The sequence below is a fragment of the Cololabis saira genome, chromosome 17, assembly GCF_033807715.1.
Source record: "Cololabis saira isolate AMF1-May2022 chromosome 17, fColSai1.1, whole genome shotgun sequence".
Lineage (NCBI taxonomy): Eukaryota > Metazoa > Chordata > Actinopteri > Beloniformes > Belonidae > Cololabis > Cololabis saira.
Window position 1 is genome coordinate 33,323,208 of NC_084603.1, and position 27,422 is coordinate 33,350,629.

Below are 27,422 nucleotides of genomic sequence, written 5' to 3' on the forward strand. Positions count from 1 at the left end.
GAGCGGTGGCTTTTTCCCCAATGTGCCCATGATTTATTTCCTCTCTCTGTCCTGGTTTTGTTGTTACAAAAAATTAATACCCCTTAGAAATACAGAAGAATGTAAACAGGAGCCACATCAGGCAACATAAAATGTAAAGGAAGAGAAAAATTGTTCATCCGTGGTCAAAATGTGAAAGGAAAGAGTCTTCTCAGACAGACTCTGACAGCCAAATATGAGCCTGATGAAGCTGACATGTGCAGGAGCGTGGAAGAAAGGACCGAGGTGGGAAAACCGTGGAGTGGGAGTGAATCATAATGTGCTTTTTTCAGAAGTCAAAGGCCCCTGTGCAGGCAGGAACAGGCAGTCAATCGTCACAGGCGGCAGGAGGAAATGGATCTAAAATTAATTGTGTCTCTCTGAAGCCGTCTCCAAATATCTGGGCTTACTCCTGAAGGCTGCACATGCAATGCTGTTATGTGTCGCAGTTAAAGTCGTTGCTTTATTTTGTCATGACATGTTGGCACCTAACTGACAAGCTGAATGTCTAGTGAAATTGGGAGCATATTTTCTGCTGCACCATTAGCCTAATTGTTGTTAAAGAAATCTTTTGGTTGTGACTTGCCTGACAGGTGCAAGATTTTTAGCTTGCTTGAGTCAGCAACATTTCACTCCAACTGATTTCCATCTCAGTCAATAACCCATTTGCTTTAACCATAGCAAATGGGTTTCCAAGCATTTCGAGAGGAGATGTCCTTTTTGTTTTATCAAGTACACAGAATCACAATACAATCAAGTCATCAACCCATCAAAAGAAAACCCTCAAAACTTAAACAAAAGCAAAAAACAAATTCTGCCCCCCAGCACACCACAAGACCCCCTTCAACAGACTATCTATCCACAAAAGCCTCCAGGTCGCCCACCATTTTATAGTAATAGTAGTCCCCTCGAAGACGGGACTTCAGAAAGCCCTTCAAAACCTCAAGTGGATCCACACTACCAGAACCTAAAAAACACTTCCTTCTGGTCAGCCAGGTGGAAAGTTTACCAAAGCCACACTTCTTTTACACTGTACCAAAAATAAACAAATGAAAAGAAAACATCACACCAAGACCATCTCACCCAAGCAAAAAGTTAAAAAGACCAACAAGACGGGGACACTGGTATCTCAGAAATTGTAAGTTCAGCACCTTCACACATACCTGGCACATAACTTTATTCGGCAGAAAGTGAAATTTATCCAGATGAGGGCTCGCAAAAGACAATAGGCAACCCTCCTCGACCCGCCCGCCCCCCGCCTCCCTGAGCCGGACCCGCAGACCGGAGGATTCCAACATCGAAGAGGGAAGGAAGTTGTTGAACAACAGCTACTCAAACAACCACATGCCCGGAGTCTCAAAACGAAAACCTTACATGCTATCAGAACAGACACATAAAAAGTAGAAAGTCCAAAAAGATCCACTGCTCCAGGTCACATCAGGAAAAACTGCTTGTCGTAGCCCAGTCTACCAAATTTCTTCAGCAAGTCTTGCTCCACCAATCCAGCCCGGATCCCAAACATAAAGCAGCCGCTGCGCGGTCTGAAGCCTAGAGGAAGCCATCTTGGACTGAATGTCAATGAAACCTTGTCCTCCTTCTACAACAGGTAGATGAGAGTTCTGTCACCCGAATCCAATGCCGACCAGACCAGGTGTTCACGAGAGCCCCCTGTACCTCTTCCACCAGACCTCTGGGTGCTGATAGACCCGTCAGCCAAGTTATTAGCAGAACCCTTTCCCTATAAGCTGAAGGAGCAGCCAATTCCACCTACACAACGGAGCAATCCCACCTTCTCCAGTCCCCTCCCAGCTCTTATTGAAAAAACCATCACAATCCAAAAACACACCCAGAACATTAATACAGCTGAACTCTGACTACATGAAGGTCCAACTACCTCAGGATTACTACTGGGAACACAACTAAACGTGGCCACAGCGAGCCAGCAGTGTTGCTGGTCCCAGCACCAACAAGACCAACAGAGGAACCGGCAGAGGGTCCGACAAAAGAGCTGGCCCCGGCGCCATCGCTGGACCAGCTCTGTTAGCAGCCGCCCCCACCGCCCGCTGCTTATGAGGACAAACAAAGCATTTGTGTCCCCAAAGTGATGCCCCAAAGTGGCATATAGGCTACCATATAAGAACCTTCACCATAGAAAACACCTCTAAAGTCTGCGCTAGCGACTCCAAGAACAAGTACGCCTGCCATCTCAAAAGACAGGGTATGCTTGAGCTTAGGATCTTTTCATCCCAAACTTAGTCTTGAGTTTGCTGGCAAACTTGCAAAATCTGCCGAGTTCTTTCTCAAGCTGTTCATTAGAAATAAACAGAGGTACAACTCTTGCTACAACTACAGCCTTGTTCATCCGCGAAGCAAAAGAAATGTTATCATGTCCTACCAGCTCACTTGCGGCCAAAAAAACATCCTCCATGGAAACCTGACTCCACGTTGAATAGATGGAGGGAGGGCTCTCGCGCCACACATGGCATTTCTCATGCTGAGAAATGAACTTCACCACACAGTAAATCCAACAGCCCATTTTACAAATGAGTCAAAGGTAGACATGCCTATGGACAAGTTTTGCGAATTAGCACTTGTGCTAAAACACTCAAACAATGCATCTGGTTTGTCCAATGTAATTGCTATGTCCATATCAAATGAACATAAATAAAAAGTACGCTACTGTGTGCTGAGTTCTCAGCACAGATCAGCTGTCTGGAGTGACAAACCTGTCGGCCAATCAGAACATGGAATTTTTTGTTGCCGGGTAAGGCCCGAGTTTCCGCTTCATACAAGTCATACTTTTAAAAACACTTGAAACGCTTTTAGACGGACATTGCCAAGCACTGTCCTTTTAAAAATAAAGATTCCCTGCTTTTGATGTCTTCTGCTGTGTGTCTCCTCCTTCTCTCTGCCTCCATTTTTTTTTCAAGTAATTATTACCGTACAGATGTAACAGCTTTAATCTTGACTTTTGTGACTTCAGTCTGACTTGACGTCATGCCTCAAGTCGTCTCTTTGTGGGTCATTTTACTTTGGTAGATGACAAGAACATGGTAAGATTCTGTAGTTTTTGTTGAGACTTTCCAAGACAATTATCTTATTTTTGGAAAAAAATTACAAGCAGCAGTCCCATCATGTCATAGGCTTTGAAACATATTTAAAAAGGCTGTTCCCACACTAGTATTTCACTTCACTTTGCTGGAATGGAAAAACAAAAACAAAAGCAACTTTTCACCGACAGAAGAACAGAGGTTATGTCAAATCAAGAGCACCGAGAGGGGAGGCTGTAGGCATCTGCTGCTGACTCTGTTCCTTATGTTGACAGAAGCAGATGTTTGAAGTTCAGAAGCACTGGAAATACCAAAGACTGTAAGTTATTCATGTCCAGCCGAGGGCCGGGAATATCCACTGGCAGTATCCGGGCTTGAAATCCATCTGCGAAAGGATCTCCGTGGGTTTTTGCATATTCTCGCGTAATTTTAAACCTCCAGACTTGAGCTAGTCAACATGATGGGGAAAAAAAGTTTTATTGACATTATGTCACCCGATTAATTGACAGTTAACAACTTGGGTGGTTTAGGAAAATCAGAGTAATTGACCAGTGAACCTCCCTTAGTTACACTTTTGTCAATTAAAAGCCAGATATATAACCCGAGTTTGTATTTTCTTTGAAACCGGAGGCTTCTGACATTTATCATCTGGTTTGATTGTAACATAATTAGGCATGAAATTTCCTTCCAGCTGCTAACCTCCCTTTTCCCTTTTTCAGATATTGAAACATAAAGCCTACATCTTTACTTCTGAGAATAAAAATATCTTCTTCATCAAACAGCGTGTCTTTCAGAAGGACAGCAATCCATTCGGGAACTATGATTTTTTCTTTTCATTCATATTTATTCATTTTTGGGGACATTTTTCTTTCTGAAAGTGAGCTAGGAACTAATCAGCGAACAGCATACGTCACAGCGGGGGACCGAGGACAATGTTGCACTGAAAGAAGAACCTCCAAAAACCGCTAAATTCATGGGGCAAGCCCATGAAAGCAGCTGCAGATACTCGAGATGCTTCATGAAAGCTTTGACAACCCAAACCCTCCAAAATCTGGTGACATAACCCAGACATTAATTTCTATCATGGACTTCAAGATAATCTGTAAACCAGAAAAGGGGTAATTCAAAAAAATAATCTACTGTAATTGTTTGTCTGTGTCCTGTATAGACATGACTTTACAGGCTTATAGATTGTTTGTACATTGAGATTTGGCATAGCTAAGAAGTTGGATAAACTCTTCCAGGTGAAATTGGTAAAAAAATAAAAACTCTCCTGTTCCTTCAAAGTAGCTGGAGTTTGTTCATGTGCAGTAATCTTTAAGTCCTCTCACAGATGCTTAATTGGACAGATGACCCACTTTTGGCTGGAAAGCTCGAAGAATCGTAGGTAGGACTTTTTTAAGGCATTCAAGAGTAGGTTTTTGAGTATGCCGAATTAAGAGAAGAGGCGGTGCCTCTTCAGACCAAAAGAAATAGAACACTTAGTTCATTCATTTGGGTATGATAATAAGAATGAACATTACAATTGGGTCATTTAGCAATGGGACATTAGCGATCAACGGGGGGTGCTTCTTTTATGTTTCATAAATATAAACAGTCAACTAAATGTCTTCCGTCTCGTGTTGCGTGCTTTGAAACTGTCCTGCCCCCATGTATGACAGTATTGGCTATTACTAGCTGTGATTGGCCAACAATTGCAGCGAAACATCAAAAACCGCCAACTGCCAGTTCAGTTCTGCAACGCTAGACGTCACACCATTCAAAAGTGAACCGATGGCGTTGCTCGGGAGTCTTTCTGCGTGTACACGTGAGTCCAGATTTAGCGTACAGGTGATGCACATTACGAATAATGGGGAAAACCACTGCCAGTATCACTCAGACGTTATCGTTACATGCTTCAAAAACTCATCACGACAACTTACAAGCAGAAATTAAAGCTGGAGTGAAACTTTATTATTGACATATTGGTGTGCAACCCCCCACCCCTCAAAAAAAGAGAGGGTTATATCCACAGCATCCATATCCAGTAAAGTCTAAATGTGATTTGGATTCCATCAGCATGAGCTGCAAAGATTTGTTCAAACACACATTCACAGCAGTCCTGCGTCGACTGTGAAAAATTGCTTAGTCATTTTTGAACCTCGGTCTAAACGAACTCTCAATTAAATATTTAATGCTTCCTAGGAGTTCTCAGAAGCAATTCTAGCAATGATCATCACATGAAACAGACCCAGCAGGTTTTTATATTTCTCATAATAAACCCTCAGCAGTCTTCTCGATGAACATCGTGCGTGTGCGTGCGTGCGTGCGTGCGCGTGTGCGTGTGCGTGTGTGTGTGTGTGTGTGTGAGATAGTTTTCAGTGAGAGTGCTCCCCTGACTCAATCTCTGTATAAAAATGTTGTTATATGTGAGGTACGTCATGACACCGTTATCTGGGGTCTGGAGTGCTACTTCAGCATTAGAGACATGACTTTTATTAAAAGTTAAGATGAACTCCTACTCTCCTCCCTCCTACATGACATCACAGGCTCATTTAGATGTCTGCAGGGTTCAGGCAAAATGAATTAGCAAAATCCTTGTTTCTTTAGGTGTTTATGATTTATTCCATCACACCCCTACTCTCTTTTACACAGATTTTAATCTCTTTTCCTTTTCATTGATGCTTATTTTTCATGTCATCTCCCACTGATCGCAGGTTTGATCAAATTGAGATTTTATCTGTCCACTGCTTTATCTTCATCTGTCCCTGTCTCGGTTAATTCTTACGTGACTGCTCATTTACTCTTCCCTGCTTTAAATAGACGTCATTATTTTATTCAGTAACCATCACATTATCCATAGACTCATCCATCTTCCCCTATACTTATCTCTGAGCTTTTTCAGAATGTCCCTCTATTCCCTTTTTATCTTCTATTTGCTGTCTTCTTTTATTAGTAACTATTAAGACTATCCCCATTGGAGTTCTCCAGGTTATGTTTTAATTTATTTAGCTTTCTCTTTCATACTTTTTTTTCCCACCCCCCACCTTTGTTTTGTCAAAATATATATTTTTGATCAGTCTTTTTTTTCACCTTCAGCTTGTGCCAATTGTTTTCTCCATTCCCCTACCTAGCGTTAATTAAAAGGTTTTCAGTGTTTATCCTCCCTAATTAACAAATATAGCGACAGTGAGACTGTTCTCATGCTGACTTCATCTTTACTAAATATAATTCTAGTATTTTCCATAAACCCCCCCCCCCCAAAAAAAAAGACATGCAAACTGTCTCCAGAATATTGCTTTTACAGTGCCTGGACGCTAAGACTCATTCGGTTATGCTGCATTTTCTTCATACTTTAAGCAGGATAAGCAGGTATTGGATTTAATGCGTGAGTTTCCAGATCGGTAGTTTCCCAGGATTGCTCCTACTGTTAGCGTAGCTTCATCTGACGGAAAGCAAAGCCTCGTTTCAGCGCCGGTGTTGCCGGGCCGTGCAGGTGACTGGTGCTTCTGAGGCCACTGCTGCCGGAGCCAGTCAGGCCGAGGCCAGCAGGATGTTGTTTTGGCTGCTGGTTGAATTGATGGACGGATTAATGGATTTGTGAATTGTGCGTGCGTTGAGTGTCTGTGTCTGAGTGAAGTACAATACTTCAGCTTTTGCTGGTTCCCGTCTCACTCGTTTACATATGAAAGCTGTCATGATGGAATTACTTTTCATCGCAGTGTTGGCACGTCAGCACTAACCTTTTGCCGGGATATAGGTAAATCAAATTGCTTGCAAAAACCTTTCTGTGACTGTCATCAAAACAAATTGAATTTTACTACGATGCAGTCACATATAAAAGGTATTAAAACTACCTTGAATGGATCTGATCCTCTACTAGGACTTTTTTCTTAAGTTTTTTTTTTCTTAAATTACATTCTGCTTTTAGTTAATTTGATTTGCATACTGGTATTGAGGTTGTCGTTAGGAAGCAGAATGTCATCTATAAAACAACTACAGCATAACCAGAAACTGGCCCATGATTATGGGATGGATCATTTAGCCAGATTAAGAAACCACTTTGTGCATTTACATTAAAGCAGTTTGGCACTAGTCTCTCTATAGACTTCCTCCACGCAACTTTGGTCGTATGGATCTCAAAGTGCTCCTGTTTCTCTGTGCATGGTCTTTTAAATATTTAATCCTAGATTTCTTGCTGTTTAACCTCATTAATGATCTACACTATGCAATACTATGCTTCATCTGTTCCCACACTTGTTGATCCCGTTTCAGACTCTTTGCAGGGTCTGGGAATTTCTGATGATTTCTCAAGCGAGCCTCCCTTCTCCAATTTTTCTAAATTTATTCACAACCCAGTCTCGAGCCGCTTGCTATGCTTCTCTCCCTTCAAGTTGAATTGATACAACTGTACAATTACATTACTGAAAATAGTTTAGCAGCTAATTAGCACTAATTAAGGAGTTAGTTAGGGATGTCCCGATCAGGTGCAGTCTAAAATTATATATATATATATATATATATATATATATATATATATATATATATATATATATCCGCATTTATCTGTTTATTTGAACGCGTAATACATTTCCCTTGAATTGATTATTTGTTTATCCGATGTACTCCGACCAATCCAGGTTAGAACCTACTTTCAGATAAGAGATTGATAAATAAATACATTATCCTTTGTAAGCAAAGGTGGTGCCACCCAACGAGTTAATGAAAGTAAGTAGAAACGCTACATAACAATAACTAATAAAGATCTAATCTAATTATCTAATCTTTTAGGCAGCAGTGCTGCTCACTGTCTTGAATCACAGAGACCCTTATAGGAAGCCCAGACTAACAAAAACATATGTAATAGTGTTAGAATAAAGGGACTGAACATGTGAGCTGGTATTTTCTCTGCTGTGTTTCAGTCAGCTTTCATTTTCCATTGGAGATAGTACTCACTCGTCTTGAGACGTATAAATGACTCCACCGCCTGTCATATTGCTTTATGAGCATTTTTCAACACAATAGAGTTGGTCAATATCCATTTTCTGATGCAAAATGTCGACATTTTACGATCAGACTATGTTCTCTATTACAATTAACAAAAGGGACATGATGTCAAGTAATGCCTCTTTAATACAGTCTTTTGACATTTTCTGAGCATGTGTGATGCAATTTAAAAAGATTCTGACATATGAATGTAGAAAACAGAAAATCAAAAGATTTGAATATTGTCAGTTATTGTTAAACAGCTACATGTGGTTTTAAGCAGTTTATCAGCTGCACATTTACAGCTGATTCTGGGTTGTTAATCTGCAGCCCCATGTGGATTGTCATGCTGTGGCCAAGCACCAACCTCAGAAGGGGAAAAACCTATAGTCCCTTAAATGAGTTTGAAATGTGTCAGCCCCTAAAGCCCGCAGGCCAGTACGCCCTATTTTACAGCAGAAATATGTAGACTGGCACAAGTCCCCGTGGTTTCTGTAGCTGCGTTTTGTACACGGATTCATTTTAAATGTCACGTGAGTTACCCAGCAGACCCACATGGTGTCCTGGGGTTCAAGCTGCAACAGCAGCGACAACAACAAAAACAGATGCGGTCCTTCAAATACTGATCTCTAGGCTTCAAAAGGCCATTCGTTGGCATCATATTGGGTAAGTCAGACTTTGATAGTAAACTACGATGAGTTGTTGTCATTTAGGTAACTGAAATGATGTTGGTCTACATTTGGCAGAAGTGAAGTGTTTCATTGATCCAGAACAATAGGACTTTTCAAAACATGTACTTTTGGTGGCAAAGTTTATACTTTAAGTCACAATTACTTTTTTAAATGTTACACTATGTTTTGCAATTTAGTCTCTCATTTTATATGTACTGTACTGATCATCATGTCAGATGTGCAAAGTTTTTTAAACAAAAAAAAACAAAAAAACAATCAAATTGTTTGTATGATGCAATGATATCCTGGTTGTTGACATATAAATACTGACGTTTTTAAATAGACTTAATATCAGTCACTCACTAGCTTTTATACAAGTAATAAAATTTTGAGATTCCAGCCTGATCTTATCCCTAATTTGAATTTTCTCGTATTCATTTACTTCCTGCATTTGTTTTCGTCGTTCATCGTATAATTATGGTGTGTGTACTGTCATCATCCTGCCTAGATACTTACGAGCAAGCAATTCAATCATATCCCACACAGCTGAGGACCATAGTTGAACAAAAAACAGAATATTAACAAAAACACACAATCCCATCCAACTATCCAACTAGAATATTTTGATTTATTAATATTTATTTTTATGTATACATTTATCATTGTATGTATTCACTTATTCATACATTTATTTATGTCTAGATTTATGTTTATATTCAGTCATTCATGAAATCTTTCATGCCTGTATCTGTGTCTATTGTAACAAAGTGGACTTGCATAACAATCCAAAAAATGCAAAAATATATCGTTTTTTTTATTCATATCAATATTCATTCATTTATGTGTGTTTTTTGTTGGTTTGTTTTTTTATTCAATCCAGGACTCTGGTTTATAAGCTATGTACAATTTATATTTTTGCCACCAAGTAGTTTTGAGGGGTTCTAATTGCTGTCGAATTGTTATTGTTATTGCTAGAGAGAAATCCATTTCCCTCTGTATTATTGTTACATATGAATCATGTACAGCATATGTCATGATTTGCTTTTGATCTTTTTGATGTTTGCTGGTCTAAAGGTTTCCAATGTGTTCATGATGTTTTCACTGCTGGTTGAGTTATTGTTTGTATTGTCTGTCCAGGGACTGCAGATGCAAATCAGCTGCTAGCTAACTCTGGTGAAGTTGTAAAGGTTTTATGCACTGTCCCTGCCAAATACACAAAGAAATCAAATTCATTCATTTACTCGTGCATTCATCCATTCCTTCTTAATTTTCTACAAATGTTCCATGAAGCTCCAGGTAGCAGTTAAACAAACTTTCATCATTCTATAACAAAGAGGACAAAGCACCAGAACTGACAAGAACTAATTTTCAGTCTCTAAACTCTTAGTTTCACGCTACCACAAAGCATGTCTTTGTCCATTAGACCTCTGACTTTTCATTGCAGAGCAAAGATAAAGGACTAAAACAAAAAAAGGAAAGAAAAAAACAGCACAAAATACAACCTCAAGTAGCCCAAATATCAGACTGGTCCATGTTTCTGACTCTGCCTCCAAGTGGCAGCAACATACTATGACAAGTAAGGACCAGCGCAGAGCAACTGCAGAACGGTGTAGAAACCCGAACACTCGTCACCGCCATGCAGCTCCTCCTCCCACTCGCTGTGTGAGTCCTTGTTCATATCACATCCCTTCATGTGTGGGGCTCCCTTCCAGTCTTTGTAATCCAATCTGCCTTTCCTTTTAACCCGTCTTCATTCACGGCTTTTCTCTCATGATGCTCTCCTCCACATTTATCTTCTTCATTATTTTTCCTATGCAAGATCTCCCGTCCATTCATTTCATAATCAATCTTTTTTAAATTACATCCATTGGGTTCTCTACAATTACAGGCCATTAAAAAAGTACCATATCCACTCCAGTGTCTGTCAGCAGAGAAATTGAGGTGAAGAGAATTGAGGACTGCTGGCAGAGTATATCTTGTAACGTTTATTGGTGACAGGCCTGGCTGCTGTAAGTGTGTGTGTGTGTGTGTGTGTGTGTGTGTGTGTGTGTGTGTGTGTGTGTGTGTGTGTGTGTGTGTGTGTGTGTACCATGGGTTAGGATCAAATGCATTTGGGTATTTGTGCTTGTGTTGATAGCTAAAGTCCACCTCTTTTGGCTTGTTCTTTTCTCTGAATTGAAAACAAGGGATGTTTCCATTCTTTGTTTTTCCACCTTGCTTCGTCTCAATATTTGTTTGCTTTCTCTTTAGCCATTTGACCTTGTATCCTATATCCTCCCCTGACTTCCTCTTTTCCCTTGTCTCTGTCTTTAGCCATCTCTTTTTTTCCTACCAATCGTCTTTCATCTCCATCTCTCATTCCATGTCTTCTCCCTTTTCTTTCTCTCTATGTAAACATGTTAATGTACGTTGCCCTTTAGTGTTATCCTCTTGACCTTAATCAGAGCCGCCACCTCCAGACTTTGCTCGTCCTGTATTTTCCTCCTGTGTGTGCGCAAGTGTTTCTGTTGTTGGAGTTCCCATAAGTGTTTCTATTTTTCTTAGCTTATTTGAAGGCATGAGCCATGCTAGTAACTTTTAATGTCCAACTATTACCACCAAACATTTACACAGACTAACACGCAGAGCAGCTCAAGCTCCTCTCACACATGTTAAAAAGTATTGAGGAAGACCACCTCTTGGCCAAAGACTGAACGGATAATTGAAATTAATTTGAAATCCACCAGAAGCACTCATAGCTCATTAAAGGAGATGTATTACACTTTATCACCTTAACACAATTCCCTGATGCCTTAATGAAAAAGATAGAGCACAACATCTCCTTTGTCTAACATGGCCTTGCAGCTGTATTCATAACAGACAGTTTTAGGGGTTAGGTCAGACAGTCTTCACCTCTCTGTTCTGAGGAGCATGTCTCTTTTGAAAATTGATGTACAGTTTGTTACTTCTGAGAACCTAACCTGGAGGCTGGACCTAGGCAGCCCCAAAAAACGAATCAATATAAAGTTTAACTCTCGACTATAATGAGTCACCTGCCCTTTTTACATTAACCAAACACAGGGTGGCGTGTCAAACCGGGCCCGCTAATAACCCGTGGGTCAGGTGTAATGTAAACAGAACTGACATGGGATGGCAGGTGATGGGTGGGATTTGTGGATGACAGGAGGATGATGTCCACCACTTCCTCATCCTAAGAGCTGTTGACGTCATACATCAACATATTACAGAACCATAATCGGCAACTGGCTGCTAAAATGACAGGCTGCAGCTTTGCAAGACAAAAAACTTGGGAAATTAAACTGAAGAGCCTCAGAAACAGCAGGAGTAGCAGTCAGACTGCTGGTCATATTTGTGCAACATGATTTGGGCGAAGTCGCTATGCAAATCCTGTCATTCAGCATGAATCCGCCACTCACTCCTTCTCCTGCATCAGAAGCCGGCATGACCGACCATAGACAGCCAGCCACCATGTTAGGTGGTGTCACTCCATAACACCCCTTTGTTTCCTCACCACAACTCAACTTAAGGCACCAGGGAGGCAATAACAGGCCTCGTTTTTACATTACCCAATGAGCATGGAACATGTTCATCCAGGAATAATAGCAATGTCTAATCTAAAAATGCCTAGAATCATGGTATGTTAGAATGTTTGATCTGGTTGTCATTTTAGGCACCAAAATACATACATAGACTCCTAGGGGACGTTTTTTTTCTTTTGGATTCTCTCGCAGTAAGGACATGCAGCACTATCATTCCGGTTAATTTTAGCACTCTTTTCAAATGTCTCAAAATGATATGCAACCCGTGCCTTTCAGCAAGCACAATTTGGATATATTTGTGTTGTAGACTGATTTCAAAGTAAAATTCTGTAAACCTCTCCCTGTCAGGGGTGGATTTTAAGACCCAAGAGCAGCACGACATCAGGTGAGCTTAGAAAAGTCTTTGAATTCTCATCAGGAAGACATTTCAACAGGAAGCAGGTAACAGTCTTTGGCTCCAGGAACCAACAGAAAACAGTGCCGACTAGCAGGCTAGCGAGGTACACAATCCCTGTGAGTCCTTGATGAAGGCGACAACACCACAGAGGGGGTAGCTGGAATCGTGGTCCATGCAGAAGCAGTATCAGAACCTGGCAGCCCATTAGTCGGGCAAACAAAGTCCAGAGGGTTCAGGCAGAAGGATTGTCGTGGACGGGCAGAGGATTGATCAACAGGGCAAACTACACCCAGAGAGAGCACCCAAAGACTTGTCGTGGACAGGCATAAGCTCAGCGGTCGTCACCATCTTGTCTTCAAGGTCTGGACAGCTCTGTTGATGACGCAGCTCCTTGTATCATGGGGTGCTGAAAGCAGGGTAGCATCTAAAACATGCAGGACAGTGTGCCCCGAGGACCAGGGTTGGGAAACACTGAATTAGAGAATGACTGCTGGACAAGACAATCTTGCGCTGAGCAAGGCCTCGGTGCAGCTTAAATGCTGGCTTGCTGATGAGCAGTGGACAGCTGGGACCAAACAGGCATTGGACATGAAGCTGATGACATGGTGTCATGGAGGGGGGGTGAGTGAACTCACTCACCACAACAGGGCAGTGTGAAACTCCCAAGGGTGTGGGTGCTCAATTATTGTGTCCACAGTGCCTCATGAACTAAAAAGTAAATATCCCACGTCCTTGTTGCAAGGGAACACATAAGAAATAAAATGTCCCCATGTTCCCTAAGGGGCTCCATAAATACATGCTCTCCTGCACAAAAACATGTTTTAAAATATGGCATACGCCCCTTGTAAGGTTATCTTAAATGTATTAAGGTTAACCAGTCACTTTATGCAAGGATGTTTTATCATGGCAACTTATTCTAAAAAGCTACCCTGCTTACTTATTATCCAGATAATAGATGAAAAAATATAAAAGCACTGCCTCCTCTCCAGTCTTTTGTCTTTTGCAGTCAAGCATCATCTATAGAGACAAAACATTTGTTCCAAAGCAGTCACCAATTACTCTGCAGGATGAAGAGGATGAGGAATAGTTGATCACTTTTGGGAATAATTGTGTAGCTTGTGTGGTCGCTCATCCCTCCAATCAAGAAAAACCTTCCAAAGTAACTTAAGACTCCCATCACTCGTTACTCATGACAACTGAATATCGGTTTTCTGCACTAATGATGATTAATGTTGATCTTTTGTCACAGATCAACAATGATGAAACTAGCTCCACAGAGCTTCAGAGGTGACTAAAAGTCTCAACAAAGTAATGAAAGAAGAGAAACGAAGAGAGCGACAGAGCAAGAGATCAATCAATAGTAAATTGTAGACAGTGTCGTAAAAGTGACCTAACATCTGCGGCTTTATGAGGATCCAAAAAGCAGAAAAATTAGCAAAAGTTCCCCTTGCGCTACTTTAAAACATGAGGATCCTTGCCTTTTTTCATATGCCTGTACCAGTACAGCCATCTTTAACAAATTTCACCACAATATACACACATAAATATATATACAATGTTGGGCCACAGCCCTGTGTTGAAACAAAGAAAGGCCTAAGATCAGCTGTAAGGCCTGACCACATGGTTTAAAACAAAGAAATCTCCATAATGACTCAAAACCCCAGCAGGCTTTGCTCCATTTATGGTATTTAAGTGATAAGGAATAAGCCTCTCATTGGGCATGGACCCCAAAACCCAGCAGGGGTCCCTGCTGATGCACAGCAGTCCAGGCTATAAAGAGCAGCTCCCTCTCTCTCTGTTCTTTCTCAAACTTGCTCTCACTCTCTCACAGACCTCTTCTCTCCTGAGCCTGTGAGCTGTGAAGGCCACGGTTCCTACTTTAGCATCTCGAGCTACTAGCTGAAGGCCTGCCTTTTCCATCGTCGTGCCTGAAGAAGTGTCTGGTTGCCAGGAAACGGAAACTACAGTCTGTCTGGCCGCAGCACTGCAACGAGTGACCCGTGAACGTTCCGAGCCCAGACCGACCGAACGAGGGACCCGTGCCCACCCCGACAACATGAACCCCTAAAAACCAAAGCTGGAGTGCCGACGCTACATCCCCTCAGCCACACGGAGATGAGGAGAGCAGGAGAGAGAGACGCTCCTCGCCACGTAAACATCCGGCTGTTCACCGAACCGGGAGGAACGCTGGTCATCCACGGACAAAACCACCACTTCCATCACTTATTTTTCGTAAGCGTAAGAAGCTGTTTTTGTGTCTGGGCAGATCTTTACAAGTCACACGTGTGTGAACAGCTATCTTGGCACACACATGTATATAGACTGAAGTTTCTTTTTCATGTTTAGTTGTTTATTTGTAGTTTAGGTATCAGATTTTATTCCACTTATTGTTTCATCTTTAATCCTTTTGTAAATAAATCCTGATTCATTTTAATGAGAGAAGTCGTTTGCAACAAGTGAATGTTACAAATTATGTAAAATAACCACAAAGGCCTGTGCTCGTTCTCCTCCCTTCTTTGTTACTCTATAACGCCACCCCTGGTGACAGGCTGGCACGCATAAAATAACTTTTGTGAATGATTGTGCTGTTTGGTTATTAATTCCTGACATGCAGGTGGTGCCCCGTTTTGATTTAGTCATTTTGATAATCTCTTTACGTTATTAACAACTGCAGTGTTGTTCATGAACGAGTTCAAATGAACGCGTTCCTTCAACACGTTCATTTCTGTGAGAACGTTGAACTGAACGCAACACATTTGCAAATAAAGAACTTGAACGTGTTCAGATCTGCAGATCACCAACTGGAATTTGAACTGTTCAGATTATGTGAGTTTCAGCTTCACTGTTTAGGTCCAATTATTATGGAATAATCCTTCTCAATTCACCAGCGGGCGGCACGCACATTTAAAATACTCAACGAGACGACGACTTTACACTACATTACCCACAATGCAGTGCAGACACTAGCATAGCAACATCATCGTCACACCTGATTCTCATTAATGGTCATCAGCTTGTCATCCAGGTCTGCACAAGTCTGTTTATGACAGTCATTTGTATCAGGGTGCTGAAGCAAGGAAATATCTAAAACATGCAGGACAGGGAGACCTGAGGACCAGGGTTGGAGACCACTGGTTATACGGTGAACAGTTTCATATTGAAATGAACTGAATTTGAACAAGTTCAAAATGAAAATGGTGAACTATGAACGTGAACTGTTCATTATTAAACAATATGAACTGAACTTTGAACTAATTCATGAGAAGTATGAACTTGCATAACACTGAACAACTGTCAAACAATTATTGATAACTTTTTATTAACTAAACAAACACTCCCTTTGTTGCACAACAACACACATACAGGTTGTGTGTCCAGTTTGCACTCTGAGACTGAGAATTTATTTTATTTCAGCAGGGTTGCAGATCTAAAACATCACAAGAGTAAACCTAATCTGGAGCACATTCTTTTAATAAACTTTGTAATTGTAATTAAACAGATCTACTTGTGTTTTACTAATGTGAACTTTTCCTGGCTACAGCAACTTTTTTTTAAATGAAAACACAGAATATGCATTTTCAGTTTCAATTATAAAGTGTATTGAAGAGATATTGGGTTAAATATCATAGGTAAATTCATGTTTTATAATGCAACTCTAGAGCTGTGTTTGTGATTGGTCATTTTGTATCAGCTCCTTCTTCTTTACATTCAAAGAAAACCTAGTCATGGCCAGAAAACTCAGCAGAGTGGCTGATGATTGTTTCTAAGTTTTTCTGTTCATTCCTCACACCTTCTCCTCTGTTCAACCCGTTTGATCTTTCCAAAATACATTGGATGATTTCATTACCTATTCTTATCTGTTTGTGCATTTTTGACCTCTCCTGCCTGCTTCTCTTCATTATAAAGAGGCATAAATCTTTCCTTCTTCACCTTATTTCTTATTCACTTCTGTTCAGACACTCATACCGCTCCGTCTACAGGGGACAGTAGACGAGGCGAGAGCTGCAGAATACAGATGAGACAAGGTGAGCTCAGAATTCAGACAACAGACGGCGTCCACCAAGACCGTTAACCGCATTCTTCACACCGGTACCCGCCAGCAGGGAGCAGACATCCTGCAGTCATTGTCTTTTCTTAAAGAAAACTGAAGAATTTATTCTTTGACCTGAGATGTAAAAGCATATTCATTCCTCAATATCTTGTGGTGACCAACAAACACCGTTTCCGCACCATTTTGCCTTTGGCATTTTATATTTTAATGAATTATTCAACCTCATGCATTTTGAGCCACAGAGGCCATTTTTATTGCAAAACAGTAGTTGGAGGTATTTAGAAAAAGCAAAGACTGAAGTGAGACTAAATTCAGAGCGCAGAAGGAGAGTGAATGTAAGCATCTAATTACATTTTTCCGATTTCATTTAGACATGAAAGAAGATGAACTGGCATCATGACCCGGGGTTCACATACATGATGTGCAATTGTTTCCTTATTTTACAAGGTTTCTTGCTTCTTCAATGATTCATACAACACTGACAAAATGAATCACAGAAACATGGGAGATGAACTCAACCATGTCACACGGCATTCATGGTGCTGAAATAATACCTCCACAGAAGGAATGCCACATAAATTGTGACAATAAAGAATGTGGCGTTACAAAATAAAAGTGTCATGAAATAAATAAATATTCCATTATGAAATAAAAGTGCCATGACATAAATAAATCTATCAATATGAAATAATTTGTTCTGAAATAAAGTTGTCATTTAAAAAAGTAAAGATTTTATTAATACATTTTATATTTATTTCATTGTCATATTTATTTATTTAATGGAATGTTTCATAATTTCAGTATTTATTTATTTAATTAATTTGGAATTAATCTGTTTCAGCCGTCATTTTGCCGAAAAGCCTCCATGGAAGTTTAACTCTCATGAGCAATGTTAAGCTGTGAGAGAGCGCCGTTCAAAAACACCAGAATGAGCACGTTCCATTCGCGTTAACCCAAAATATGAACGAGTTCATGAACAATCGTTCACTGAACCTGTTCAGGCACAACACTGGAGGTGATTATAGTTATAAAAGAGAAGTTGAGTTCTCTGGTGCTGCCAAAATATCATTTTAGCATATTATGTGTCTCCAATATCAATTACAAGAGTTGCAATCAACCGTCCCTGATGTGGGTGTATGTCCCGATTTAATATATCTCTTTGTAACCCTTTTCTTCTTAACACAGCATTTAAAATTTTTCCACTTTCAACAAAATCCACTCTTTGAACAAAATACTCTTTTCACTTAGCATTTGTTGTATGTATTCTGCATTGGGACCACTGAGTCATCAATTGTGTTAACAAAAGTATCTGTTAAACTTCAATCGCCTTATTTTGATGTGATTCACTTTGGCCTGTGTAGGGGAAGTAGAAAAGACGAGGAGACACATCCTGCCACAGGCGGACTAATGCATGCAAAAGCTCAATTGTGCTTCAGCACGAATAAAAGAACTTCAAATAAGCGACTATGCTTCAGTAAAATGACAAAAAGGGCTAAACCTAAAGTAATTTACAGTCATTAGACTTGACAATACTGACACCTTCCTCCCACTTTTCTTCTTTATAATCTCGTTTGAACAATATTCTTTTTTTCATTGATTTTAAAGGCAGTAATTAAGTTACTTTGGTCTGAGCAGTAATATGAAACTGGTTCATTCAAATGAAATAAAACCAATTATTTCACCAAGGGGTTCAGAGACAAATTTAAACAGTTTTTAACGCTATATTACCAGATACTTTCGAAGTCAAGGTCATTTCATGTGTTTTTTGTGACTCTGGAAATCTCTCTCTGAGGTTTTTTGAATAACTATTTTTCATATAAAGCTGTGACCACCTGACTATTTCTCAATTACTACTAAGTTATTGTACATAGCATTGCAATTTGTTTTTAACTTTATATTAAAAAATGCATTTTGGAAAGCAAGCCCCAAGGCAGACCCAGACAAAGCTGGAGGGACAACAAATCCCACCTGGCCTGTAAATGTTTCAACGTGACCCTGGAGAAGAACAGGATAAGAACATTAAGGATGTTTAACTTGCTGTCACGGCGACCCAGATAAGCCACGGAAAGTGGATGGAAAATGTACAGGTCAGTGTGAAAAGAAAAAAGGTTAAAATGTGCATTGTTGAAGGTTTTAGGGCATTATAGCCTGTTTGCTTAAAAGAAAAGAAAAAAAATAAAGTAATGCTCAGCCTTTCTTTACTGTAACTGGGGAAATGGGAGTCCAGCAGAGGATGTTCTGTGTGCCTGGTATAGAGCTGCAGCTCATTTGTCATCTAAAACCTAGGCACATAAGGCAATAGCACATCAGAATGCACCATTATATTTAGCGAAGAGGGGACTGAGTTGTTTCACGCTTTACTATTGAAGTATGTCAAAGTAAATCTTTTTTTTGACCCTTGTGTTTCCTGACTGCTGCTTGTGTCTCAGTGTGCTATTACAGTATGCTCTCAGTATGCTATTAAGGTCCATGTTTTATAAATGCCATGTTGCTTTGTAATTACCATCTCTGCATTATGGATGCTTGTATAACCACGTGGAAGGAAATATGTGACGCAAACCCTTCGCTTTTGTCTTTGGGGCAAGACAGCGAGCACATCTGCAGAGCTTTTGGAGGGCCGATGGTTGTTTTATTTATTCTTGCAGCTGTGCATTATTGAGGGAGGTGCTCTGCAGGGGTTACATCAAACATCCTTCCATACAGTCTTTGAGGTTTGGAGTGAGGTCTGGCCACATGATGCAATGCTGGTTTATTAATGAGTCTGACATCGGTGGAAGCCGGGGGGGGATACCACACAGACAAAATTGGTATTTTCTGCCAAGACATTTCCTGTTGTCACTAATTTTGTTATATTTAAAAAAAATGTATAGCTTTTATTAGTTTATCACTCTCTTTTTCCACCATCCCTGCTTTTCCAGTTAAATTCCATGTTCATAATTCTCCGATTTGTATTACTTCTCCTCCACGATCTGATTTGCTCCAACCAATCTGCTTTCTGTTTCCTCGCTGGATAAAGCCATCCCACCGACCTAACCAGGCTGAAATTATTGACATGGATGAAGTTTGTAGCGTCCAGCAGGTTCTGATAGCCATCTCTGCCTCTGCAGGCCACTTGTTCATCCTCTGGTACTCGGTGTTAAACAGGTACAGATGCATGCAGTACGACCTTCAACACAAACATGCACTTCTTTTTAGAACATCAATCTTAATCATTTTGACACAAATAGAAACAGGCATGGATTTAAAAATGCTTCATATCAATGGATCAAAGAGAAAAGAGACAGATGGATTGCAACCACTAGTAAAAATGAGATGGTGGCCAAATGGCCCTCATTACACACTTGCTTTTCTGACATTGTGGCCAATGTGGAGTGGCTCTTTTGCCTCAGTAACGCTGATCAATATCCCTCTGTCCTAAATGCTGCAATTACACCTGAGCTTTTTAAAAAGCTTAGCTAGCTATTCTACAGTAAGGGGAAAAAAGAAATCAATGCACGAAGAAGGGTAGCAGGAGTGCCTCGTTGGCTATGAAGCGCGGTTTCATTTATTGATGCGACGGATAGATTGGCTTTTTGCCCTCAGTCGTTGCTTTGCATATACCAGCGTGTCGAGCACAGGGATGGTCAATGAAGTTGCTTTATTCAGTCGCCCCCTCCCCCTTTTTTTGGTACAACTGGCCTAATTTCAAATGGCTGACTATTGATTTATGTTATCTCCGTGCTGTAATGCAGTATAGCACAAGTTGCTGTCTGATTGCTGGTAATAGAAAGCTGGCTTCTTGGGAATAAAACATGATTTGGAAACTGTCAGAAATAATTTACTTTGACCACTGATTTGCAGAAACTGATTACAGGACACAATCAGTGCTCGACATCCCTTTTGTCTGGGTCTTGACCAAGTGTAAGCACTTGAGCTAATCAAAAAGTTGTTACAGTCTTTTGCAAAAGTTAGTACCCCCTATTTGTTTTTTAGTCGAAAAAAAGAATTATCTGATCATAATGGATTGTATTATTTGGCAAAGAGCACCTCAGAAAGACAACATGTACATTTTTTTCATTGTGCCATTATTTATTTAACAAAAGTGACGCAAACGATTAAATATTATGGGGGAAATACTGAGTGCCCTCTTAATACAATAGACTGCAAATCCACCCTTAGCAGCAATAAACTGAGAAATTTAATTTAGGTTTTTTGGTATCTAATGTGGCATCAATTCAATTGCACTAAGGCCTGGATTTTGAAAAGACCAAACTAAAACCTTGATTCTTTCATTTTCCAGTCTTAACAGCAATAGAATGCTGCTAAAGCTTCTTTGCTTAAATAAATAATGGCACATTGGAAAAAGTTATTGTTTTTCTGTCATTCAAGACAGCTATTCTGTCAGGAACTGCCAGAATAGCTGTCTTGAATGTTTTACCCTTGTGAATAATACTGTGTACAAAGTTGAATAATTTTTTTTTTGAATGGCTTTTTAAGCCTTTCCGCATTTATTTGGATCAACATTGTCTAAAACTATTACTTATTTCTTTCCCTGTTGGCATTGTTTTAACACACACACCTGCAGGCACCAACCAAGCAAACAAGCAGACATGATCCAACTAACCCTAATACATTATGGGAATGTGTATAAGAATTGAAAAAGATGCAGAGAAGCCACAGAGAGAAACTATTCTTTGAGTCCATTAGACACCATGTCGTCAAAATAAAAAGGCCAATGGAAGGAGTCTGAGCAGATCTGACAGCACGAGTGAGCAGCACCGTGTCAGTGAACTTATATGCACTGCTGGTTGTCTCATGCAGTTACACACACATATTGCTTGTCCACACAGACACACACACACACATACACATATATATATACATACACATATATATATATATATATACACATATATATATATACTTCCCATGCATGAAAATCTATCGTAGCTCAACAAGTAGGCGGCTAATTAGTTATGGTGCCGTCAGCATCATCAACAGCACCATCATCACCTCGTGTTGTGATAACCTTTGTCATCAGTGGGAGTGGGTCTCTGTGTTCATATGTCTACGTGCCATTAATTATGCCCACTGGGAGTTTCACTTTCGCTCCTTAATGATAAAGCTCCCAAAAGCATATTCCACTTATGCTGATGATCCCAAAATGCTCTCCTCTACAACAGCCCTAAAAATCTCTGTCTTTCCAACCTTTTTCCTGTCACAGAGACACATCGCTTAAATGCTCCTATCTTTAGATGCATCCATCCCCAAACTTACATTTCTGGGTTCATCCAGCCCAGCCTATCATGTTTTGTAAGCTCTTTTCCAAGTGACCTTCCCTACAGATACTCTGTTACTGCTTAACACATTTACACCCAAAGTGCACTTGAGCTCCACTGTAAGCTGCTTAGTACAGAATTTTTTAAAATGCCATATCTATTCACGGCAGTGAAAGCACTAGAGCATATCAAAATGAAACAGCAGAGCATGTGTTCAGCACCATGAAGACAAACAACTAGAGATGCTAAACATTTCAGCACCAAGGACAGCATCTCTCTGCATGATTCATGAAAATGCATTTCTGTTTGTCCTGGAGCTTTAGAGACAATTGCCAAGGCAGTGGTCATGTAAAATGATCAGCAGCAACAGTAAATCTATTAATTATTTTATAACATGAACAAAATACAGAAAAACAAGACAACTACTACAAACTCAAAACCACGACGATGAAAAATCTGTTTTATTTTGTTTCACTGTGGAGAACAGAAAAGAAATGTGTAACTTGCATGAACTAACCAGTTAATAAACGCACCAGGGAACTAAATTCCTAGCAATTCTGCATGAGATCAGAAAGCACAATGGAAAAAATAACATTTTGTCAGGTAACTACAAGCAATTTACCAAATATAGCCACGTATCTCATGGTCTTCAAAAATAGAGGCAGCTGAATACTAATATGTAGAAACGTAAAACACAGATCCTCCTCTTTTCATTGTAAAAGCTGCCTTTCTTTTCCATCACTGCATCCCTAGACCCTTCCAAATCCCAAAGTCCCATGTTGCCTCCTCTATCCCTTCATGTTCCTTTCTTTCAACATTTTTGTGCTCCATGCCTCCTCTGTTTTCCTCAGGGTGGGATGGAATTTCCAACAAGAGCTGCGATCTCTATCAATGATAGCTTTCTGCATTTTTCTGAGACTAAGAGGCAATCATTCACTTATTGTCAAGCACTTACTCTGAGAGGAAATGCCACAGCCCCACACTGTACATGTTACAGCATCGGTTGCCTTCCTCTCTGACTTGAATTAGTACATGCTCTTTGGATCACAATATTCTGTACCCATGCTGCCCTCCAGAGACTCCGTCAATCTCTTTGGCTGTGGTCATTTCTTAGAAATGCAGCCATAAATTATAAAAGGTTTCAGGGCTGGTTTGTTTATAACTGGATGCAAAATAACCACAAGGGAGCAAAAAAGATTTATGCTTCTGTGAAGGTTTTTACTTACATGACATAAAATGATTTGTGTATAAATTCTTAAAATCAGCTTTGCATACTGCAAAATCTTCATCCTTGTACATTTAAAAGGGCCTTTGTGAAGAACTGTACCATTTAAAGTGTGTTTTTTTCTTACCATTTGCTATGTGGGACTAAAGAGTTGACTGTTCTTATAGTTCGTACTTGTCACGTTGTTCCCAGCAGGATATCGTGGAGACAGATGTTGATTCTCATTAAAAATGTCTTGGCCCCTTGGGTGTAACAAATTTAGCTACGAGTCTTTCATCCGGAACAGTTGCTTATTAATACAGTCTGAGTTCTTTAAGTTTAGCAGTCTTTAATCCAAGTTGACATTTCTGTCTGAAAATATTGATGAAATCCAAATACCTGCTCCAGACTGTGTATATTATGAAGGTAATGGTTGCATTTTGACTTTCAATGTTGGATTGGAATACCTAAGGCAATTTGGGCCAAATAAATCCAGCAATCATCCAAAAATGGGACATATCTTAGAGTATATACACAGATGATAGTGTTTGAGTTGTGCTTTTAGTAAGTAAGGCATCACAATGCGTGATTAGCTGAGAATACAAACCATTCAGAGTGAGTGAAAGCATTATAGCACCCTGATTGCACATGCATTGCAAACAGCTGGGGTAAATGCTAGGCCACTGTTAGCCTGCTCATTTGGTTTAGCGGCATAAAAATTGTATTGATGTTATGCCTATTTAATGCCGACTACCTAACAGCATTTTTCTCAATTTCCCAACTCAGAGATTCAAAAAAAAACTCTTTATCAGCATGTTTTCATGAGAAATACTGTATGTATTTTTTTCTTTTCATGTATTCATTGATTGTGCAAGTTAATTTCGAACTTTGCATTTAATGCAACCAGTGTCTTATGAATGTAACAAAGGTTGTGAAATGAATTTCCAAATTTTGCATCATCTGCAGACAGTAATGTCATAAACCAGTGAAAGATAGAGGCTGCAGGTTGTGTGCTGGTTTTATTTTGAAACTCTCTGGCTTTGTTAGATTCCTAATTTGGCATGTTTAGAAGTGGCGTGATGTTTATTGAGCATCTTGTCATAAAAGTTTTGTTTGTTCTTCACTTCATGGGTTCATTTTACATGACTGGTTATAAAAATCACTTTTGGGGGGTATGCTGTAGTCAGTGCATACCAAAAAAATTCTTCCTGTGATTACATCTTCATCATGCCTTCACTTACGGGAATCTTTAATTGGTCTTCTCGTACACTAAATTTCCAGGACATGTGTGTGGTTTTGTTTTCCACATGTTTCAACCTCAAATAGCTAAAGCTTTCACAAGCAGAACTATTTTTCAAATTATATGCGAAGGGAAAAGGGGAAAAAGAGGGAGATAAAAAGGTTATGCAATTATTGAACATTGTCATGTGGCATAATTAATTCAGCTTAAGCCCTTTTTTGTGGCACCACTGATTTTAATTTCTAGATTGAGCTTCCTGACATTTGCAACAATGCTGAAATTGTTAGCCATGTCTTTTAATAAGATAATTCATGTGCACACCAAGATAAGGACACATTTATTTATTCCTCTTTCTTTTTCAGATTTACGTAGCAAGTGTCATAACAATTTGCCCAACCATTTTTATGAGGTCAAACTCAATCACAGCTACAGAGTGAGTCTTACAGGAGGCAGGAAGAGTGGAACAGTGAAAGGCTCTGAAAGGATTTTAAATGCTGTTACAATGAAAACTAAATGTGTGTGTGTGTGTGTGTGTGTGTGTGTATATATATATATATATATATATATACACATACATACATATACACACACACGTGTGTGTATATTATACATACACATACATTCAATGCACATACAATGGTTTCTAAAGAGAGGTAGCCCAACTAAATGAGTCAATTAGAATTAGTTTTATCCATCAAGTTTCAAGACAGTCATTATGTTTTGCCGAGAAGTGTGTGAATGCTCAGATCCTCAGCATGTCCTCAAGACATGTTACACTAACTTAAATGCCATATTAATGCCGATGCTTCAATGAGCACTCTGTGCCTCAAATGAGAGAATATCAATGCTCACATTCAAAGAAAAAAAAAAAAAGTCCTATAGCCATGGGTCAAAAAGTACTTTTAGCACTTAAAGAAGCTCCTTAGTCTGAAAGAAATCACTAAGCCACATTAACAATCAGTCAAACCCTGCAAGTAATTTGTGTTTTTATGTCTGTGCTTTGGAGAAATGTGGAAATGATCCACCTCAACACTTCCTATGAGGGGAAGGCTAAGATTACTGTTGCTTGATGTACCTTCTGATTGCTGTGTGGCTATACAGTAATATATATATATATATATATATATATATATATATATATATATATATATACATACACACATACATACACACACACACACACACACATACATACTGTTATGGTTTTATTTACTAGTCGGGATCTTGAATAGACTATTTTTCTGCACTGGCTCATTATGGATCTGGCAGTGAAACAAGTGTTGAAAGTGAAGAGCCTTCTGCTTCAAGCAGGTGTATCAATATTCCAGTCTTCACACTTCAGACCATTCGACCAAACAATTACTAGCATGATGCTGCCATTGGATGTGAACCAGAAAATGCAGTTGCCTCTCAATAAAATTAATTCATTCTGGATGCAGTCAGAGTTCTTTTATCAGTTCTCCTTGAGTGCACAATTAAATTTTCTCAGACTGTGGTCTGCACATCAACACTAATTTCTAAATAACTGTCGGCTTCCAGATGGTTCTTTCACATGAGTAATGTACCAAGTTTACAGTATGCTGCTGTTTGATGTGCACATAACAGACTGTCCTCATTGATTCATTAAAATGTCTCCCATTATCACTGAACTAATGTGTAAATGCTGCATTCCTTACCTTGGATAGGTCTGTGAGAGTACACTGGATGAGGTTACATGTTTATACTATAGGGTATTTTCTGATACAGAGGATGGTAAACAAGGGAATGAGATGCAGTCATGATTGGCTACTCTCCTTCTGCCTCAGAAATGGACAAAATTAAGGCATGGAGTTAAAAAAGAGAGATAGAGACAAGATCCTTAACAAGGGAAGGGCACATACTGTAGGACTATCACACTGGATTATCTTGCAGACTATAGTTTAGCATCTTATGTTATGGCTGGCTCAGATGCCCTGAACGCTAACTTTAGAACCTCCCCATGAAGCCCTTTCCTCATCCGCTCTCTTTACAGTTCTTGAACATCTATCGATGGCTGAAATGCAAATCCTCCTATTTGTAAAAATACGCTCTCCCAAGGGGACAAAATAAAAACTTCTCGAACAATTATATTTTTTTTTGGATAGCCAATAAATGTTACACTGTTTTTGGAGAAAATCTTTTAGACAAAATAGTATTTGTTAACAAGACCGACTCGGTAACAAGTTGCAAAGTGGAGTTGAGAAGATTTTCTCAACATTTGTTTTAATGATTTTGCAAATAAGAGGTTTTGCATTCTGCCATTGATATGTCATTGTAACTAATCATTTTGTGCTATGTTGCATCTGCGAGGTGGTTATCCCTGGATGTGTTACCTGGACTCTCTTTTCTGTCATCCCAACTGGTGAAATGGCTAGGGCTGGTTCTGCTAGTGTTCTTTTCTCATGGGAAAGATTCAATGGAATCTGCTGAGTTAGGCTGTCTTTTTATGATTTTTTTTATTCAATTTGAATCTGGACTCTATCGGATTTACTTGAATACGATGAGCTATATTGATTCAGGATATATTTGGATTGGATTGTGCTTTCCTGGACTGCATTAAGTTCTGTGACTTTTTTTTGCGACATGGTGCTATATAAATAAAGTGAAGTGGGCTGAATTAATTTAGATAAATGGAGCAGCATGATATTATCATCAAGGTGAATGCAATGTTAATGACTTATTCATTTCAGCCAGATGTGTTGGAGCAAGGAAACATCTAAAACATAAAGGTCGTGGGATCCTGAGAACCTTAAACTGGTTTGAATGATTACGTCAATGTCGGGTGTATTTATATAGCACATATAAAGCCTATGGCCAACCAAAGTGCGTTACAGTAAAAAGAATCATCATCATCAAGAAACAATAAACATTAAAACAAGGTGGGAAAAATTCAGTAGGGGTGGCTGCTCAGCCAAGGTGAACAAATGGGTTTTAAGACGTGCTTTAAAAATGGAGAGGCTATTGGCATGGAGGGACAATGTGGTCCACACTGTGGGAGCCACAACTGAAAC

General features: G+C 39.6%; 1 protein-coding gene across 1 annotated transcript in view; it reads right to left on the bottom strand.

Annotated features, from left to right (window-relative positions):
• LOC133463739 (pro-neuregulin-3, membrane-bound isoform) overlaps positions 1-27,422 on the bottom strand; it is a 483,022-nt gene that overhangs the window by 226,933 nt on the left and 228,667 nt on the right. The gene's annotated exons all lie outside the window — the stretch shown is intronic.